Genomic DNA, 6,749 nt, shown 5'->3' on the forward strand with positions numbered 1-6,749 from the left:
AGAGTTAGGGTTTTGAGAGAAGAGAAAAGAAAAAGAGAAAAGAAGAGAAACAAGAAGACGAAGCAAGAACATTCAAGATCGACGAAGTTCGGCTTGTGGATTTCGTCAGAGATGATCCCTATAAGGTATGTGAGATCTTTTCATGTTGGATTATTTCACCCACACACCAACTTGCTTAAATTCAGCGATTTTGAGTACATTGAATGATAAAAAAGTGATGTTCTTGAAGAACATTGTTGAATTCTAGTTGCTTGAATTGTTGCATGCCTGGTGTTGATTTGATTCGTTTTTTAGGGTTGTTTTTTGAGTCAAATCTATTGGGTATTGAGTATATTAATGATCCTAACTGTTTGGGGAAAGAGCTATGCAAGTACAAGTTTTAAAGATGAAAAAGAGAGGAGAAAAGTCAAGAACCCCTGTCCGTAGGGCCTTGGGGCGACGCACCAGCCAGAGCTCCTCAGCTTGGCCTCTGATGTTTGGCGCTTGACGCCCCATGCCTCTCAAAGCGCCAAGGACACAAGCTCACCCCATTCATTCCCCATAATTTCGTACTGGTTCCTAAGTGATCTTCCCATGTTTCTTAATTGATTCCAACATTCTAAGGTACATCTAAACATCATGAAATCATCCATAAACGTGAGATCGTGAACCTTTAATCCATAATCCAATAGGAAAGTTAATATCAAAGTCAAAGAATTTAACAGAAAAGTTTAGAAGTTAAGGAGCAAGTTAATAAAAAGTTCTTAAGAGTTCTCAAGGGTCTTTAACAACATTTTAAATCTGTTTTAAAACTCAAGTTTCAATTTAAGTAAAGAGAAAAGAGTGGAAGTCCTTCTTTTAAAAAATATAAGGGAACCAAGTATTTTGTAAGAGTTAGATTTAAGACTCAAGTTTCAAGTTAAGTAAAAAGTAAAGAGTTGAAGTCCTTCTTTGAAAGAAATATAAGGGATCTAAGTATTCCCTAAGAGTTAATTTAAGACTCAAGTTTCAAGCTAAGAAAAGAGTAAAGATGTTTCATTTCTCAAAATTTATGAGGGAACTAAGTCTTCCCTTAGAGTTTATAAATGTTTTTTCACATTTAAGATAAGAGGTAACTAAGATTTTCCAAAAGAGTTTTGAGTAATAAAAGGGAACATTGATTGCAAAGAGCTTTTAAAGCTAAGTGTTCATCAATTATCTCAACCCAAACAAAGAAGTTGTTTTAAAAACATATGAGCTAACTATATTTTTGGGAGTGATATTGAGCACCGATAAGGGGATGTGAGTTCATAATAAATCAAGTCTCCATAAAACATGTAGCCATCATCATGGATATTAGTAGGTTATACATTTTAGATGATCACATAAGTTAAGATAGTTGATCCACTTAGTGAGTTAGCTTCCTATACTGATGGAAACGTATAGGATAGTCCTTGACAGCGTCAGGTGAAGTATTGTATCATCGTTATATCTCTTAAGTGATGATTGTCAGTTAGAGAAACTTCCACAGTAGTAATTGTATGGTTCCTCAAGGGGTTTTCCTTAGTATGAATGGGGGCATGAAACTTCATTCATGCATTGCACAAGTAGACTTTGAGATGAAGCATGGTATGTTTTATGATATTATGATTATGAGTTTACATTATATTTTAAACATTTTTTTCTTTATATGAACCTCTTTTAAACGACAATATAATGAAATGAGTTAGTTATATTGAGTTCTTCATGAGTTGAGCCGAGCCAAGGTAGGTGTTCCTTCTTACTCTTTTCAAGATTAAGTTGTATTTCGCATTTCAACGCGTATACCCGTATATTCAATGTACTGTTGCTAGTTGTCCTACATCGTATCATGATGCAAACACATGCAACCAGGATCAACATCATTCAACGCCTCATGATCTAGCTGAGCACTCGGAATCAGCGGTGAACTTCCTTGCATTCCAGAGGGCACATTCATTGTTTTCAGTTTTTCTTTATAGAATGTTGTGGTGTTTGTCCCAACATCCATCTTAGTATTATAAAGGCTTCCCAGACAGTCATGCAATATAGTTTTGAGTCTTTTCTTTGTATTACAGATGTTTTGCTATGAGATTTTAATGCTATTTAGGCCAAGGTATTTAATTCAAGTTATTTTATGAGAATGCTTTCTTATATTGAGTTAAGTGTTATGCTGAGTTAAGTAAGTTAGGTCAAAGGTCCGCTCAAGGCCAGTAATGGTTATTGAGTGTAGGCCACATCCAGGATGTAGGCTCGGGGCGTGACATTTTACTTCTACAGTATTATCATTTACCTAATATTAAAGTTAAGAATATCCTTGATTTTTTTTTGTATCTGACCAAAAAATGAAGCATATTAACTAAGAAAAAAGAGGAGACCAACTTAATTTTTTTGAAAAAAAATATTCTAAAATATTTTACAATTAGTGTTATACAAATTCCTTTTTCCTCTCCATTTTATTTTCATCTTTTGCATAATTTATTTTCCAAATACTTATCTTTTTTACTAAGGGAAAAGGTAGAAAGTACCCCTGACTATGACCGAAATCTCAGATACACACCTTCACTAAACTAAGGTCCTAATAGTCCATAAACCCCTTTTTTGTAATTTTGTGCCTTTTTTGGCTTATGTGACATCCAAATATCTCCTATGCGCCTCAATTGCGTGGAGTCACGGATTGTGCCACGTAAGACAAATGATGTATAAAATTACAAAAGAAAGTTATGTTTCAGAAGTTGTGTTTCGATATGTATTTAGTTTTTTTTTTTTTGATGTTTTGCGAGTGAAATGTCAAAAAAAAAACTAGGTTAGTTGAAAAAATTATTTATCCTATCAAATTAGTCAAATAATTATTTAAATATTTGTCAAATAAAAGTTACAATATAATTCCTTATAAGATATGGTCAAACGAACATCTATAGAAAAATTATCAAAAGATTGGTCAAATAAAAACTTAAATATAATTCCATATAAGATATGTTCAAACAAACATTTATAGAAAAATTACCAGTCTCATAATGTATAACCAAAAGCTAGTGCAATAAATAATTAACAATTCTAGACATATTGATTATAAATCTGTCATACACCAATCTCAATATTCTCCATTCTAGTTGATTGGTTCCTTTACTAATTTCAAACACAATGATATATAGAGATTATATTGTTGGTGTATTTTTCCTTGTTTTGGTCTCAATATTTGTTAATATTGAAAGTCGTAGTATCTCTCAGTTCTTAACCCAAAAAACAAAAGGAACCAAATGGGCTGTCCTAATTGCTGGCTCCGCTGGCTGGACTAATTATAGGCATCAAGTAATCATCCTAAATTATTATTTGTATAATATATATCGCCTAACATTTTTTTATAATTCAATGCTTTGTAAATGATAGTCTTGATGATGGATAGATGGCATTATTGGTTTGATTGGCTTACCACGATGTGAATGTATAACGATTTATTTTTTGTGACTGAAGTGGTTTGATGATATCTTCGTAAACATCTATCAACATTGTTGTATTTTGTGGATCATGTAGCTATTATTGATTGTCCAAGGGTTATACAGGTCTTGAGATAATTAAATTTGATTGTACTATAACTGCTGCTTAAAGATGATTCACATCGATCCACAAAAAAAAAGAATTACACAAAAATTTGAAGTTTGAAATATCCGACCATAATTGATTTGATTTCATTAATTAATACAAAAAATCTTACATTTTAATTTGACTTTAAATTTTAAAATCTTTTAGCATTAGAAAATATCAAATTACTACCAACTTAAAGTCTAAAATTGTGTTATTTTCCAACATTTGGTGTTTAATAGACATATTAAAAAAAGAAATGTTTTAATCAAAGTTAAAAGGAGAAAGAAGAACTATGTACCCACTCCGTTTCAATTTAACACACTTATTTTAATCCGTTCAAATAAGTTACTTTTTTACAAATGAAAATCATCTAACTTTAAGATATTCTTTTAGTTTATTGTTAAAATTTTTTTATAGCTATAGTCTACAAATTTTAATAATGTTGTTTTTTGTTTTAAATTTTGTGTTAAGTTAAACAAGCGATACAAAAAATAGAATGTAAATTGATTGTATGATTTCAGGTTGATGTGTGTCACGCTTATCAAGTATTGAAGGCTGGTGGTTTTAAGGAAGAGAACATCATTGTATTCATGTACGATGATATTGCTAACAATACAAAAAACCCTAGACCTGGTGTCATCATCAATAACCGACAAGGCCATGATGTTTACAAAGGTGTCCCTAAGGTTTGTTCTTTTAATTTTGTGTTCAAATTTCAAGATTATTAGAATGTTTGTTAAATAATGAATGTTTTCTCTTCTATTTTTGTTGAGGCAGGATTATGTAGGTGATGATGTTAATGCTAAAAACTTATTCAATGTCATCCTTGCCAACAAAAGTGGTGTTGTTGGAGGAAGTGGTAAAGTTTTGAGGAGTGGCCCAAATGACCATATCTCTTCATATACTATGCTGATCATGGTGGCCCTGGAGTGATTAGTAAGTATTGTTTACTCAACCAATACACCTTTTGTCCCAATTCTAGTGTCCTACTTTTCTTTTTAGTCTATCGAGTTTCTTTTTATATTTAGTTAGTTTTTCAATTTTCAAATTTCATATGCAAGTTTAACACCACAAGCTTAGAAACTCTTAAACTTTGTTATACTTAAATTAGGACGCTTGGAGTAATTATTATCTCAGAAAGTCAGTTTATTTGTTTGTTGAAAAGAATTGGAATCAAGAAGAAATGTGACTTTCTGACACAATTAACTTATTAGTTGAGTGACTGTGAAAAATGAGACCCTATTTTGAAGTTTTGGATGTTATACACTTGATTATAGAATATATGGATAAATGGATATTTTGTCGCTGTTGCTGTGAATGTGTATAAGCAATTCATATTCGGAACTTACCTTCTGATGACATAGTTAGGCAAATGGAAAATTAAGCTAATACTCCTTACAAATCGAAGCTTCTAATTTGTGATAATCTGAAAATGATTAGGATACACATAATTGTTTTCTTGTTTTTATTATTATCAGCAATGCCAAGTGGAGAATTGATTTACGCAGATGAACTATTTAACATGTTGAAAAAGAAGCATGCTTCAGGGACGTATGATAGACTGGTAACTTGCTTTCTTTAGTTTTGTCGGTCTTTCTTTCCCTTTGCGCGAATGTTTGATTAGTGAAATATAAAGTCTGTATTTTATGTCGGATGATATTCAGGTGATTTACCTAGAAGCCTGTGAGTCTGGAAGCATGTTTGATGGTATTCTCCCCAAAGGACTTAATATCTATGCCATGACTGCATCAAAACCTGATGAAAACAGTTTTGCCACATATTGTGGCGATGGTACTCCAGATCATCCCTGCTTTGGTCCGTGTTCCCTTCCCGAGTTTAAGGGTATTTGCTTGGGAGAATTGTACAGTGTTGCCTGGATGGAAGATAGGTATAAACAATTTTTATACCTCTTTTCTCGTAGTCCACATTGTTAGAAAGGAGTATGTCGATTGTCAAGTATAGATTCTTGTATTTTGTTTCTATAATTTACACTTGGAAATCGATTGTCAATTATAGATTCTTGTATTTTGTTTCTATAATTTACACTTGGAAATGAAGTATTATGTCAAGCTAATTTTTTGCATCTATGAACAGTGATGTACAAGATCGAAAAACTAACACCTTGCATGGGCAGTATAGTCGAGTAAGAGTTTATATTGTTATGGACAAATATTGCATTTTTGTTTGAGCAATACCGATGCTTTCTATATGATTTTATTGTTGCTCAAGTTGCAAAAAGAACTGCAGCCAACTTAACATATGGCTCTCATGTCATGCAATACGGTGATTTAATGGTGAGTTTTGATCCTCTTGCCACGTATATGGGTGAAAATTTCAAAAATCATAGTGATGACTCTGTGGATGCCAAGTCATTCTCGACATCATCATCAAGGAATGTGGATCAGCGCAACAGTGAACTTTTCTATCTGTTCACCAAAGTAAGTTTCTACCTCTTTTTTATGGAGAATCCATCTTCCTACACATGATTTCAGTAATTTTCTTTCTTAATGTTTGCAGCACCAAAAGGCTCTTGAAGGCTCCGATGAGAAATATGAAGCTCTTGTGAAACTAAATAAAGTTAAGTCACAGAGAAGTCAAGTAGACAACAATGTAAAACATCTAGGGGAGCTTCTTTTTGGTGTTGAAAAAGGTAACGAGGTACTAAACAATGTTCGACCTGCTGGAAAACCACTTGTTGACAACTGGGATTGCCTTAAGTCCTATGTAAGTATTTAATTAACATTGCAATACAAGCAATATTTTCAGTTTAATTTTTGTTTTTTGTTCTTTTGATGAGAATATGACTGCTCTGTTTGTGAGAATAGGTCAAGATATTTGAGGCACATTGTGGAAGATTAACAACATATGGAAGGAGACATGTGCGTGGTATCGCCAACATCTGTAATGCTGAGATTACAAATGAGAAAATGGTTTCTATGTCTTCACAAGCATGTTCAAGTTAGTAGAGAATTTTGGCAAATGAGGAAGTATACATCTGTTTAGATGATAGCTACATTCAGAAAAAGGCTTCTTAGAAGCAGATCTTTACCTGGTATCCATGTACTAAAGCTTTATTTTCTCAATGATAATGCCCTTTTTGACCGTTTTATGCATTTACCGAGTCTTGTTCAGTTCCATCCACGCTCGATTTTGTTTGTTTATTTGGAAGAAAATGGTGAAGCCTTTAG

General features: G+C 32.7%; 1 pseudogene; it reads left to right on the forward strand.

Moving 5' to 3' along the window:
- The first annotated feature begins 3,120 nt into the window (after nucleotides 1-3,120).
- On the forward strand, nucleotides 3,121-6,532 carry LOC101268208 (vacuolar-processing enzyme-like; annotated as a pseudogene).
- The last annotated feature ends 217 nt before the right edge of the window (nucleotides 6,533-6,749 follow it).

This window comes from Solanum lycopersicum, chromosome 8, assembly GCF_036512215.1.
Source record: "Solanum lycopersicum chromosome 8, SLM_r2.1".
Lineage (NCBI taxonomy): Eukaryota > Viridiplantae > Streptophyta > Magnoliopsida > Solanales > Solanaceae > Solanum > Solanum lycopersicum.